The 14,710-nt window shown below is 43.6% G+C and overlaps 1 protein-coding gene across 1 annotated transcript in view; it reads left to right on the top strand.

Moving 5' to 3' along the window:
• The first annotated feature begins 8,612 nt into the window (after positions 1 to 8,612).
• Positions 8,613 to 14,710, top strand: part of cicb (capicua transcriptional repressor b) — a 36,592-nt gene continuing 30,494 nt past the window's right edge. Inside the window, exon 1 of the mRNA XM_071908832.2 lies at positions 8,613 to 8,767. The gene's annotated coding sequence lies outside the window, so the exon portion shown is untranslated. The remainder of the gene's footprint in view (positions 8,768 to 14,710) is intronic.

The following is a 14,710-nucleotide window of genomic DNA, read 5'->3' as shown; positions in this document are numbered from 1 at the left end:
ACTTTAATTCTTTCGTGTTTATTTTTTTTTTTCAAACTTGTAATTAAGCTGTAATCAGGGTTAATTAAAACCGGTTAAAACCCAATATGAGTATCGCTGTGTTTGTTTATGTCTGCTCATTGTTTGATGATATCCATATTTATTAATGACACATAATCAGACAGTGGATTTTTATTACCTGGTTGTTTGTAAACAAAGAGATTAACCTCTGACCCCTTCTCTCTCCAACAACCAGCTCATAGTCATATGAGGCGTCTTGACTGCTGTTCCTTCAAGATTACATTACCAATTAAGACAAGATGACAAAATAATGTTTTCTGCCCTAGAAAACGTTGTTTTCTTGCTTTTAGCTCTTTCAAATGATAATTATCTGTTTGGCTGTGCTTTAAGGAATTAAAACATCTTCACAAATGTGCAGTATATGATGGTAAATTGATTCCAGTGCCAATAATAGATAAGGCAGCCATTTGAGAAAAGCTGCTTTAAATCAGTCCATTATGATATTCAATAATTTTTATATTAACTCAGATTTGGGAGAGATTTTGATGATATAATCGTATCACTGGCATACAAAATAAATAAACGTTTGAGTTCAGGTCTGCGGTGTGGAGAACTTTCCAACTTAAAAACAGACGCAGGCAGTGTCCCCGAACTTTGAACAAGAGTTCGCCTTGTATCCTTGCCTTCATGATCAGTGATGGGTAAAAGGATGAAATGAACACACACACACACACACATACACACACACATACACAGAGAGCTGCGGCGATGCAGAGGCCTCTGAGGTTATACGTTCAGTGCGTGATGAGGAAAAGCACTTTGTCTGTGGTGTTGCTGCCCACTCGTCCACATAATGCTCACATAAGGCTCACCCATTTACCTTTTAGTGTGACGTCAATGGCTGCCTTGTCTTAGGAGCACTTGGAGGAGGACGGAGGAGGATGAGCCGCGTGAGTGATGGGAGAGAGAGTTGCTGCACTTGATTGTCACACTTTATGCTTTTTACCAGGCGGAGTTATTTTGCGGCAAACGAACAGGATAAACAAATATTCCAACCGATATACTGTGAAGAGCTTCTGTGCCCCCTATAGTGTATCAGTGTATGCCTTGTGTAACCTAGTTTTACCCGCTTTAACCTTGGTGAGGGTCAATGTGCCGGCACACCAGATGACAGGTGTGTGTGTGTGTGTGTGTGTGTGTGTGTGTGTGTGTGTGTGTGTGTGTGTGTGTGTGTGTGCGTGTGTGTGTGTGTGTCAGCTGCACAGATTCCTGGCCCCTCGCTGTTGACACACCAGCCATCCAGGTGCTCCATTCACAGCAGAGGAGAGAGAGAGAGACCACAGGAACCGCTGTGCTCTCTCACCTGCACCACATCCCTCTTCCCTCGCTTCCTCCGAGCGCCTGCTTTCGCAGAAACCTGCGCACAGCCTGGTATATGCTCTACACATAACCGCAAACTATGCATTATGCACACATGCACATAGTGCAAAAAGTCATTGTGAATGCACAAATGCACAGACGAGTATTGTACTCTTCCATGCTGTGTGACCGTTAACGCACAGTGACACATACAGCGGCATAATGTTCTGTCTGTGCGGCATCATGTTCTGTCTGTGCGCCACATCCTCCACTATACAGAGAAAAACTCCGCGACTCCGCCACAACACACACAGGGATGAGGCGACTTGACTGACAGAAACTTGTCACACTAAAGAACTAAGCACAGACGCGCGTGCACGTACATTTATGTGGTTTGAAATTCTGTTGTATTTTTATTTCCCTTTCCTCCCTCTTTCCTGACAAACTTTCTTTTCAACTGAACTGGCCCCGTAAAGAAACACCACAATCTGTTAGTCTCCGCTACAGGGAGGTGATCGACTGAGCTGAGATGCAAAGGGGAAATTAGACTTATTCAAGTAAATTAACATCATGTTTGATGCAGTAACTTAGCATTTCTATTACAAATATACACCATGTTTAGGCTACTTTGTTCTCTCTGTGCAGGCATTTTACATTGGATGTCTCCCCCTGCTGTTGGAATACTGTACAGCACATTAATAAAACCAAAAACTATTTCCTTAGTGTTGTTAGCTGTGTGGGGATTGTATTTTTTGCTTAATTGGTCATGATGTAAGTGAAGTTGATAGGAAATAGAATTTTTCTTTTTGTTTGGATTTGTTCTGTTGTTTGTTTTTGTTCACAAAATTGCTTTGAGTCACTGGTAACCTAATGACCGTGCAATAAGCAGACGCATCCATACCACCCTGCTCTTGCTTCAACCTATCAGAACATAACCAAACAGTAAACAAATCGTACGTCTAAAACAGTAAGCTTAACCCCGGCCATCCACATGCTTGTTTCCCCACGTTGTCTCTGATAAAAGCAGGAATCTGTGCGTCTGAGGCTCCTCGCCCATGAGAACTGAGTCCCGTTGACTCCTCCATGACATGACACGGACCCCCAGGAACAGCTGAGTGGTGTAAGGTTACTGTGACGAAGAATGCCGGGAGCACACAGGGCCTACTGTTCTCCACGCTGCGGCTCGTGTGGACGCTGGCCCCCTGAACCGCCTCTGTTAGCCTTTAACGATGCTATTATGTGCTTTCCGTTCCAGACTGTTTTTTCTGGCCCTTCATCAGTGTCACAGAGCTGCAGCAAGTCACAGATAAAGGTTCAGGTCAACATGGCTGTCCAGGAATGAGTTGATCAAGGAGGGTGTTTTTACGTTTTGACATCAACGTTCATTTCTTTGGTGGTGAGTATTCATGAAAACACACACACACACTCTCTCTCACACTGGCTTCATCTTTAAGTTTAACACCTTTAGCCAGTGTGTGCTGACATGATTGCTTCTCTCCCCTAAACCCTTAACCCCGCAGAGTTTAAGTGGAGCATTAATCAGGCCTAATGATTCCTAGCTGCCAGTGCAGTGTGTGTGTAGGTGTGTGTGTGTGTATTTGCGCGCATGAACACGTGCACACATGAACACGTGCTCCCTCATTTTTCTGTCTGTGTGCACCTTTGTGTGCAAGAGTGATCGTGTGTATGTGTGTACATGTGTGTGTGTGTGTGTGTGCGTGTGTGTGTGTGTGTGTGTGTGCGTGTGTGTGTGTGTGTATGCTGCCACCCACTATAGAAGGTAGTGTAGTGCTTACAGCAGGAGACTTGGCCTCTGCTGACACTTGATACACAATGAGCCCTTCCACAAGAATGCGCTCCTTCCATAGAAGCCCAAGGTAAAGAATCTACAAGTTGGAAGAACTTCATCTATAAATCTATTGAAAGACTCTTGGCCCTTTATATAAGAACACTTTCATAGAATTGGCCTTGGCCCTTTGGTAGCCTATGGAATTTTGAAAAGCTGACCAAAAACCAAAAAGTTCTCACACTCCACCCATAAAAAGTAAACAACTCCGGGTACAGCGATGCACAAAAGAAAGACAGTTTATTATTCCATGAAGCCCTGTGTGATGACTCCATCCCCATGGCAACAAGACTCCATTGCTCCAGGGATCGTAAAAGAGTGGCTTTTTCGGATGAGACAGGGTGCATGACTTCATGGAAGTTTCCCCAAACTGAGTCCGCGCCGAACCCTTAGAAGCAGTGTTGTTGCCATAGTTTTATTGAAGCGCTGCCTCCCCAGGGCCGCAGAGCTGAAACCAAAAAGAAGCCTTCAGTCTGTCAGTTTCCCCTTTTTTTTATCACCTTCTTCCCCCGCATGCAGACAGACAGAGCTTCCACACACCCGGGGTCCAGGGTTTGATGGAGCAGGGTCTGACTGGGCTGGGGTCAGAGGTCAGGGTCAGGGGTCGGGGGTTATGCTACTGCGAGCGTCTGCTGAGCTGATAAACATTCCAGATGTGAGTTTACAGACAAGTGAGGGATGTGGACCGGGGAAAGAAAGAGATCAGACTGCTGCGTTTTTTATCTTGTTTATTGAAAAAAGAATTGTTGTTGTGAGGGCAGAGTGCTTAATAAGCATCACCGGTTTCCATGCAGTGACCTCTGATGGTAGTCATACAGTTCTTCAGTGCATGGTAGTAGTTTATTTTATGTAAATTTACCATGAAGACTTAGGATTTCTCTCTGTTTCTCTCTCTTTGTCATGAACTTTCTCTCACTCTCACGGTCTTTCTCCATTCCTTCCTTCTATTTACTTTCTTCAGCTGTTGTCTGTACCTGAGGCCAGTCTGACAGCAGAGACCAGCGGGGGGAGGGGAGGGGGGGGGGGGGGGGGGGGGGGGGGGGGGGCAGGTCTCTGGTGTTTGATTGACAGGCCAGTGATGAGCGCACAGAGAGGAGGGTGAAGGGTGAAGGTCAGAGGTTAGGCTCCCATGGAGAGGGGGAGAGGAGAGCCGGGGAAGGAGAAAGGCAGACTTGCTAACAAGGGGACAGGAGGGGGGTCGACACATACTTATATAAAATATGTTTCATCCTCTTTTTGCTGTAATCTAGCTGTGAGTTAGCTAATAAGACAAAATAAGATGAAATTCTAATGATCCCCGTGGGGAAATTGGGCCACTGCAGCAGCAAATAGTGATAGGATGCAACAAAGAAGAAAGAATATAAATAAGAATATAGCAAAAGAGAGTTGTATACACATATGCAAGTGACAGTAGAAAGAAGAAATAGAAGAAAAGAAGAAAGTAGAAATGTATAAATGAAAATATGAGGTATGGTTGTGCAAAATAGCAGCAGTAATGGCAGTAGAACAGGATGAAAAAGAATGAAAATATATATATTAGAATAGCCTTTTCCAAAAAGTATTAAATGCTGTATGTACAGCATGAAATTAAAAGCATGAAGTTAAGCATTAAAACCCTCCTGCTGTGTTCGTTTCATGTTAATTAATTCTTTGTTCCCGGTCCAAAATGACCGCCCCATTATAGCTGATTATAAATCCATAATAATACATATTATCACCTAATGTTGTGTTAGATCTTTTTATCAACTTAAGTTCTTGTGAATATTACAAGTTTTGAACTTCTATTTGCTATTTATGGCCTGTAGGCCTCATTGACCTGAGCTCATACAACTTGTTTTTGAGTAAAAAAAGCATAATGTATGGATTATTTTGACTATAACAAATACTCAGATGAAACATATTGTGCTATTTATCACAGACTACTTTGTGTCAAAGTTTAACAAGGACATTTGTTTTGAAACCGTTTCAAATTTTTAAATAGTGGCACAAAATAACATCTGTTATGTTCCCAGTCAAAACTGACCAGTATGATTTTATTAGTAAAGAAAGGACATAGGGCCATAACTACACATGAAAACTTTACTGCATCTTCACTGTCAGTTTCCTGGCCTCTCTCCTCCTCACCAGTGTCATGATCAAAGATACTGTAAGATCAAGAGCCTCACATACAGTATATTGTTTCGTCATTGTGCTGCCACAGAATGAATTGTGAGCAAGGCCTCAAAAAAGCTTCATATACAAGAGCTGCGAGAAAAGTTCTATATATTATTGAAACAATGTTGCGATTGTTTGTGAGAATGCCAACAGGTGTGGTTCCCGTGGGGGAAAGATTCTATTGGGGAAAGGTTCCCGTGGGGGTTGCTATGGAAGCCAAGAAGGGGAGTGAGGTGTGTGTGTGTGTGTGTGTGTGTGTGTGCTCAAACACACATGCATGTGGGGGTCTGGGAGAGGAAGTGTGTCCATCTGATGAATGGGCAATTGCCTGAACTCAATTTTATACACTAATTGTAGTCTCCCATTCATTTCTAATGACCGGTCATTTTTGACCGGGAACACCACAGGTGTACAAAAGTTAAATAAAACACCCAAAATGTTATGAAAATTATCAAAATGTATTTTGTGTGTTCAGATGCCCTGTGTGGACAAAGTCATGGAACCTTATGACAATCAGATTAAATGAACTACATTTTTCAGAGAGAAAACTTGTAAATCAGTCCAATTCGACCGGAACACAATAGGAGGGTTAAGTGAAATATAAAAATATCTATATATATACAATATATAACAAATATTATATATTATTATATTCACATTACTAGGTCTGCTACAAAAAGTGTCTAGGTGTGTAGATGTGTTGTTAAAAATCTATACACCTTATCAAACATATTCAATTTATACAGATGCAGATAACATGTAAAAAACAAGATTTGGAGATGTGCATCACCTGATAAAAAAACTCCAGATGTACAGAATGTATATGTACAGAAGAATGACAATGTGCAAGGCGCATGTGCATTGTCGTCTATTCTCATTATCACTATCATAATCCCATCACAGTGCGAGCAAATGTTGTATGGAATATTCCAGACCGTAGGAATGCAAAAGTAGTCCAGGATCGTTCACATAGGTGGTGCACATGTCTGGCTCCAGCACCCTCCTCCTAAGTTGGCTGAAGCCGGGGCCGTTTGGGCAGGAGGCGCTGTACAGTCTGATAGCTGTCGGCATGAAAGAGCACTTAAGATGGACTTCAGTTAAGACCTCATCCTCCCCTCTGCTATATTGTCTCCAGAGGCTACAGAGTCAGGCTTTTTCACCAGTTTGTTTATCCTGTCTGATTCATAGAGCATGTAGAGTCGTCTGTTGGATACACTGAAACTCCCGAGCCTCCTCAAGAAGACCAGTCTACTCTGCCCTCTCCTGTACAGTGCCAGTCCAGTCTGCTGTTGACGTGAACCCTGAGGTACTTGTAGGACTGCCTCATCTCCAACCATGGATGGTGACGGGTGGTGTCAGCGGCTACCTGCTCCATCAGAAACCCATCACCATCTCTACTGGCGTCAAGCTGCAGACAGTTCTCCTTATGACTGGGAATGGAAGCTCCTATGGGATGGAGAATGGGCACAAACTCAGATGATGGAAACACTGATATATAGGCAATATATAGGCATACATACACAAACACACTAAACACTAAACATACTGAAAGCTAACAAAAGCATCTTAGCATAAAGGTCACATTCAGATGCATCTACTGAGTTGAGAGGCTTTTTATCCTGCAGTTAAGCTACCTGTCCGAAATTAAACTTTTCCAGGTTGAACTTGTAAGTTGCAGTACTTAACATTTACAGGTAGATGTCGCCCTAATTCAACATTTAATCAGTACTAAGCCTTTTCTATTTGTCTTTCTCTCTCTCCCACACACACACACACACACACACACACACACAAGCACGCACAGTCTTGTAAATACAGAGCCTCATTCAACCAATCAGCACTTTCGTTTCTTTCAGTCTACACATTTCTTCCCTCTCTCATCACATGCCTCAGTGAGAAATGAACACGCGCGCATCAGGCCGGCAGGGGGCGCTGCTCCGAGGTCCTGCTCGGCTGTCTGTCTCAGCGTGAGTCTGGCTGTCTACTACAAACAGAGCAGAGGATTATGTAATGTTTACTATTATGGCACTATCCCTGGCAGGCTAGTGCGTGGTGCTCTTCTCCTCTACCAGGATCAAAGGTCATGATGCAAAAGCCCACAAATCAGAGTTATCAAACGCAGGATGCACATCTCACACTTGTGTCATCCTAAACATCCAAGTGTTTGTCTCCAGCATCCTACATCTTTGAATGCCACAGTCGTCTCTCCCTGCCGCCCTGCCTCGCACGGTGCACGGCACACCGGTTGTCTCCTACTACTTGCAGTACAAACACGGGGTTAGCCGAGTTTACGCCAGACCACGCCCCCTTGGTCCAGCTGGTGGCAACACTCGTGATGACATCATCGCCGTGCGCGGCCATTGGCTGGGAGATCTCTCACACCTGCCCAATCGCCTGTCGATGAAGTGACGTCAGCCGAGATTGGCCCGTTCAGTTTCTATGGAGTGGGCGGGGCGGAGTAATTACCGACGTCAGAGCGAGCGGAATGCAGCGCCGTGATTGGTTGAGAGCCACGAAGTGAGGGTCTGTTGCTGAGAGAAAAGAAAGAGGGAGAGAGAGAGCAGTTTGCAAGGACCGATGCCTCAGCTGCACCACACAGGAGTTCACCATCTGTGAAAGAAACTTTTTTAAAACATGCATTCTGTGTTCACTCTGCTGCTCTGTGCACTCTGTGTCTCACCATGCTTTTACCCATCGTGGTTTGCCAAATTGGAAAAGTGTTGATAATTTCGTAGTTGGGCTGCTAGAGAACAGAATAGCAAAATGATCGCATTGAGGGGCTTTAATCCTGTTGCACCAACTTAGATCTTGACAAGAAGGGGTGATGCATTATCGCCGTCTGCCCAAGGATGGCACTTGTGCTGTCAATTATGGTAAACATACTCCTTTTCAGAAGGGGAGGGGGCATTTGTGCCTTTCTATTGGCTATCACTGATTTGGCCCCTCCCTTTGACCCGCCCACATACTGTTCCTATGGTTCCCAAAGCCCTTATTGGATACTGTAAAGTTTGGGACAGGGCACCGGTTTGGGCCAGCATCCCTCCGCCATTCGCTGGATAATCCCGTCAGTCAACTGGCCTTTGACAGCTCGCCACGCCTTTTAGCTCGTAGCGTCAACGCTGATAGGCTACTGTACCTGTCACAGACCTCTGATTGGTCAACTCGCCCAGCTGTTAGTGGTTCATTCACCATTTTGTGACTGTAGTGGAAAAGAGACTGATAGTTTTTTATCCTTGTTTGAGTTTCTGTGGGGAAAAGACATGTTTTGCGGAGGAAAAGTAAAGTGTGAGTCTGGACCGCACAGCCGTCGCCGACAGCCAAGGGATGTTGTCCGGAGTTGTTCAAGCCTCCTCATCCGCAAAATAGGACCATAAATCTTTCTCTGGCGAAGTGAAACGTTCTGTTTGGGTGAGTTGAAACTAAGTTAGCAAGGTAGGGAAGCTCAACCGACTTGAATTTTATATTCCAGGAGCAGCAAGTTGGCATCAGATACAACCAACTACCAACGGTCGGTCGGTTGGTCTGATAGCGTCCAAAGAAATGGAGTGACACCGCTTGCGAGCCAAGGAAGAGACGAGAGAAAAGGAGGAGGGGTGGGGGGTGTACAGCCTAAAACTTTGTCAAATGTTTTACTGCAGAGTCTACTGGACGTGCGGGGAACAGTTTAGCTTCTGTCGGTTAACACTACAACACCGTGGTTAACGTTGTGTACTTTCCCTCGACCTTAGTTTGCGAGTTTGCGTAGAATAATGCTAGCGTAGTAAAATAATCGACCCATTTGCAGCATTGCTCCTTTTTCACGCAGCCAAATGTTTACTAATAGCCTCGCTGTGTTTTTCAGTGTGTATAAAATGCACAGAGGAAAATGAAACACAACATCAGAACATAACGTCCCGTTTCCTTGTGGTCTGGCTCCTGACGTTGTCATTATCTTGGTACTAGTCTACCAGCGTTGCGTACTACGACTACTACAACCACCACTACTACTAACGTTACTGAGCTGCTTACTAGAGCGAACCACTAATACTGAAAGGTGGTTTCTTTATTCAACTTTTTCCCCATCTAGACAGGGTTTCACGCCACTGGCTTTAAGGAAGCTTCTCCGGAGTGGCTGCATTATCTATTATCGGCATCGTAGTAGATATTTGCATGCCAAACATCGTTGCATGAGAATTAGAATTAGGCCCGTCTAGTTGGGGTAATAAAACGTCACTCGATACCGGTTGTTTGTGTTTGCTACCGAGCACCATACGCAGAGCAGACCGACTGACTGCCTCGAGTCATAATACTCCTTTGACATTGTGTAGCGCCTCTCGTAGTACTCGCAAAGATCAGCGCAAAGAAGCGTACGGGCAAAAAGACCGGGAATGCATTCGCTGTTTTCTCGGCTTTTCCCCCCGCCGACACTCCACTTTTCTGCATTGCAAAACTGCAATCAGTGTCGATGCATCTTTGATCTCCCTGAACGAGCAGTTTTAACAGTTTGTCATATTTGTGCTGGGGCATATTTTCAGTGATAGAAATAAATGCTGTCTTTTTATTTTTTTATTTTTTTTGGACATTCACTTTGGACTTTAGGGCAAGTGACCCCACGTATCCTGCAGATGCACATTGTGATATGCATGCATTTTGTGCATTTATCATATCTTCATTATTGCACTTGTGTATGCAGAAGATAAATCCCTAATGGTCCAGGGCATCTTTGCATAGCTTGTAGAGTAGTTGGCCATTGATGTGGCATTGGCAGTTCTGCCATTTGGTCCCAAACAGGAACAGTCACCTCTGATCTATGCTACAGCCTCCTGATCAATACGGGCCAGAATGCACAAATCCCAGGCCTCAATATTTTTCTTTTATTGATAATATGTACAGTCAGATATGCCATCCAGAAAACAGCTGCCAGTATTCATACTACGTCACAACGGATGTTCTCCAAACACACTCTCACACACTTACACTCTCACACACACACACACACATACGCTTCACAGCTCGCACTCTCGCTCCACCAAAAATACCCTAACGAAATGGTTTTACTCATGTCATGTTGCCTCTACAGTCACATCCCACTCACTCGTGAGTGCATGAGCCAAAGTCACTAGTGTGTGTGTAACAGAGAGCATGTGTTCTGTTTTTTTTTTTTTTTTTTTGCTGTTTCATGTGTGAGTGTGTTCCCTGGTGACCCAGTTAAGGGCAAAGTCGCCCTGCCATGCTGGAGGCCACGGTAGGCTTCACTACTATGGTAGTAAGGCAGTTTTCCTCCATCGTACCACCGTACTACTGTGTAGCCAGGCTGCTCGCCTCTCTCCATCCCTGTCCCCCTCACTGCAGCCCTGCGCCCATACAGACACCCATAAAATGCTTTTAGGAGAGGGATGAGCTGCAGTGTGCCTGGTAACCACACACACACACACACACACACTCTCACACACACTCGCACATGCTGACATAGTGTGTAGTGCAAGTGCAGTGTCGAACAAGGTAGACACAACCTGAAGTCACACACATATGGTCTTATACACTATATACTATATGCAACTCAAATGCCCCCCTTTCTCCCACACACACACACACACACACACGTACTGTGCCATGTTGCAGTGGGGCATACGCTAAATTCCCTACGAGTGGTTCAATAAACTGGCATTATAGTAGTGGTTTATTAGGGTTGTATAGTACTGTAATAAATTGGAGTGTAATAGGAGCATACATGTGTACTCTCCCCACTGTATGACTGCTGCTTCCTGTAGCATTGACATTGAGATGAGATTTCCTTATGAATGACCCTTCTGTGTGTGTGCACGCTCACATAGTGCATGCGTGCCTTCGTATCAAACCTGCTATCAAATCACCAGCAATGAATACAGCAAAGAATGCTTCCTGTGCTGTGAGTGTGTTTGCATGAAAATGTGCATTACTTTATTATCTCAAAATTAAAAGAATGAAAAAATGTATTATTTATTTATTTATTTTTATGTTAGTTTTTACAGCAAAGTGAAACTTGTACTGGTCGAAGAGTGAGCTCCTCTGTGTGTGTGTGTGTGTGTGTGTCTGTGTGTGTGTGCATGTGCATGTGTGAGCGCGTGTGCATGTGTGTGCCTGTGTGCAGACGAGTGTTTATACAGCACAGTGAATGTGTGAGTGAGACAATATATAGGGCCAAGGGAGAATTTAACAGTGTATGCATGACTGCACTGTAAATTCCAGGGAGAGCGTTTAGTGTGTGTGTGCGTGTGTGTGTGTATGAAGTTTGATGTTGCTATGCTGTGGAAGGAGTTATATGGTGTGCTAGTGTATGTTTATTGTGTGAAACAGCCTCTTTTTGCAGTTTAAGGAGGAGTCCAGCCGAATGCCATGGAAACGATAGCCGTCGATTATCTATCTATTCAGGATTTTGCTGCCGGCCAGCCGGCAAATATCTCTCACTTCACCTGCTGTTATGCTGAAAGTTTTAGGCTTTTTGAATTATCTAAATTATGATTGAGCTCCTCTCTGCTCATTTTGATTCAGGCCATGAGACAATTATGATTTTACAATAATTTCATTTAGACTGTCAGTCCTAATTTATGATTGACCAGTTGTGTGCTGAAAACAATGCCAGCACCTTATAGATTTTGATTTATGCGAGGTCTTGGCATGTATGCTTTCAGCTAACAAACAATGAGATCCAAAGACCTACTTTTTGGTAAACATTTAATAAGGTTAGATATGCATTACCTAGAATAGTTCAGGTACTGTAGCTTTTACAGTAATCTGCCAATTTAAATTCAGCTGATGTTTGTCAAGCAAAAATTGCATAACCCTGTAGGTTCCTATGGAGGGAAAATTATGACTACTTGTGGTACATTTCTTTAAATGTTTTTCATTATGAATTTCTGAGTAAAAAAACAAAACAAAAAAGCTCTTGATGCGTTCCATGCTAAATTGATTTAGACCGAGGCACGTAGGCTGCCTACTGACATCCACCAAATACACAGACCTGAAAATAAAGAATAGGTCTATATTTAATTCTACATAGTCAGTATTATCTGCAAGTTGTGCACGTACCCTATTGTGCAGTCCAGTACCTTGAAAAGTTCAGACTGCTAACAGAATGTGAACACACACACATGCTTGCTGCTTGCTTATCAGCCAAAGCCAAGAGCATTTTGGGAGGCCATAACCATGACCAAACACATTTTTCTAAGCTGAGATCAGATCCTAGCGAGTCATTTAGCCAGTCAGTCAGTCAGTCAGTTAGTCAGTCTGTCAGCCAGCCAGTGGCCCTGACTCCTTCCTCTCCTCACCAGTGCACTACAGTCCCCCTACAGTACCGACACTCCCAGTCCAGGCACCAGCGTCTACTCTAATGAATGGGTGCTTGGCCTAGTACTTGTAGAGTGTGCATTCCTGCAGTCTGATTTTTCTTTCTTTTTTCCCTTGCTTTGTCTGTGATGGACAACTTGTACACGGCCATAACATTTCTGTCTTGGCTAGCTAGCTACCTAGTCAAAAAATGGAATTTGCAGAAAATCTTGAAAAAAATAAAATACCAGAGCAAGAGTGTGAGTAAAGCATGTGGAGTTCCATTTCATATATTTCTCCTGCTTTTCTTTTCCTTATTTAAAGTTCAGTGACAACCTTTGGTGGGTTGAGCTGAATTATATAAATAATGATAATAATAGCGTATTTGCCAGTTTATACAGTGAATAGGATGTGAGGGCAGAGGTCAAAATGGAGCATCAGTGACGAGTGTGAGAATAACTCGGGGAGTTTATTAGTGATACAGGAACAGGAAGAGATGCTATGCTGTACAGCAGGAAGTGGAAGTGGGGTGTGACCAGTTTATGTTATGTTTTGTCACGGCAAACAAACAGTTAATGGTCAGCTAATGCATGTGTGACAAACTTCTCCAATGTCTCGAACAGGGTGTGTTTCCGTGTAATTCTGTGTATATGTGTGTGTGTATATGTATATATGCGTGTGTGTGTGTGTGTGTACTTGCGGGAATGCTGGTATTTGCATATGTTAGTGAGTTGTTGACCGCACATGAGTGTCTGTGTGTGTGTGTGTGTGTGTGTGTGTGTGTTTGTGCATGTGTGTGTGTGTGACTGTATTTAGCCTGTACTCTTGCATCAGTGAGTGTGCCTGATCCTGTGCCAGCCTTTTAATTTCTCTCATTTTGGGCACATCTTACCATGGCAGATTATTCCAGTTATATTGTCTTTTCGGCCAAACGTGTGCCTGAGCGTGCCAGTGAGTGTCAGTGTGTGTCAGTGAGAGAACGAGAAAAGAAGACAGGGAAAGACCGAGATGCCGAGAAAGAGTGAGAGAGGGCCTGCGTGCGCTAGAATGACTGTGGAAATTCCCAGTGACTACACAAGAACAGCCTATTTGAACAAACAGCCAAACAGCCGCATACTCCTCCCTCTCTCTCTCTCTGTGTCTCTCACTCTCTCTTTCTCCCTCTCTTTCTCTTTCTCTCTCTCTCACTCACTCGTGTTGTAGGGTGACCTCACCCTGGCCACTGCCAGCCCTTTCCTCCTGATGGGAGTCAAAATAAAAGCCGTGTTGTTGCAATCCCAAGCGAACGCGCAGCATGGGGTCTATACTGCATAGCGTGAGAAAGCTACCCTGTCGCATGTCGAAGTAGCAGGAGGGAGTACAGTGAGGAGCTCGGGCGACCTGTAGTATAAGGCTAAAAGTGTGTGTGTGTGTGTGTGAGAGAGAGAGAGAGAGAGAGAGAGAGAGAGAGACATCAAGAGAAAGCTTTTTTGTCTCGGCATGCGTTTGAAATGAAGGAGATGTAGGCCTCATTAAAGGCAAAGGTTTGGATACTGGAGATGGACTCAGATGTACCATAAGAGACCAATTGTTATGAGTGACCTTGGTTATTTATGCTTATGCTTCTTTCTTTCTTTCTTTCTTTCTTTCTTTCTCTTTCTTTCTTTCTTTCTTTCTTTCTTTCTTTCTTTCTTTCTTTATTTCCTTCCCTCCTTTTAATTTATGTCTTTGTTAATCCTTTATTTCTAAATAGGCTAACCATGAGGTTAAACCGCACTCTCAGATGTACTTATCCAGGATTACCCAGGGCATCAATCAATATTTCGAAAACAACATAACTATCATAAACATAACTAATTATTTATTTACTATTTACTAACTAATTGGTATTCAACTAACTATATAAACATAACTATCTTTTGTAAGCAAAGGTCTTAAGAAAAATCATAATATTGATAATAACCTACAGCAATCATTTACAAAATCAATTATAAAAGTAGCCGTCAGTCTTTAAAATGGTGAATAACTAATTTTGGAGTGAAGCATATATGTATTGAGTATATATATACACACACACACGCACATGCA

Source organism: Centroberyx gerrardi, chromosome 12 (genome assembly GCF_048128805.1).
Source record: "Centroberyx gerrardi isolate f3 chromosome 12, fCenGer3.hap1.cur.20231027, whole genome shotgun sequence".
Lineage (NCBI taxonomy): Eukaryota > Metazoa > Chordata > Actinopteri > Beryciformes > Berycidae > Centroberyx > Centroberyx gerrardi.
Note: the sequence above shows the minus strand (reverse complement) of the source record. Positions and strands in the feature narration are given on the sequence as shown.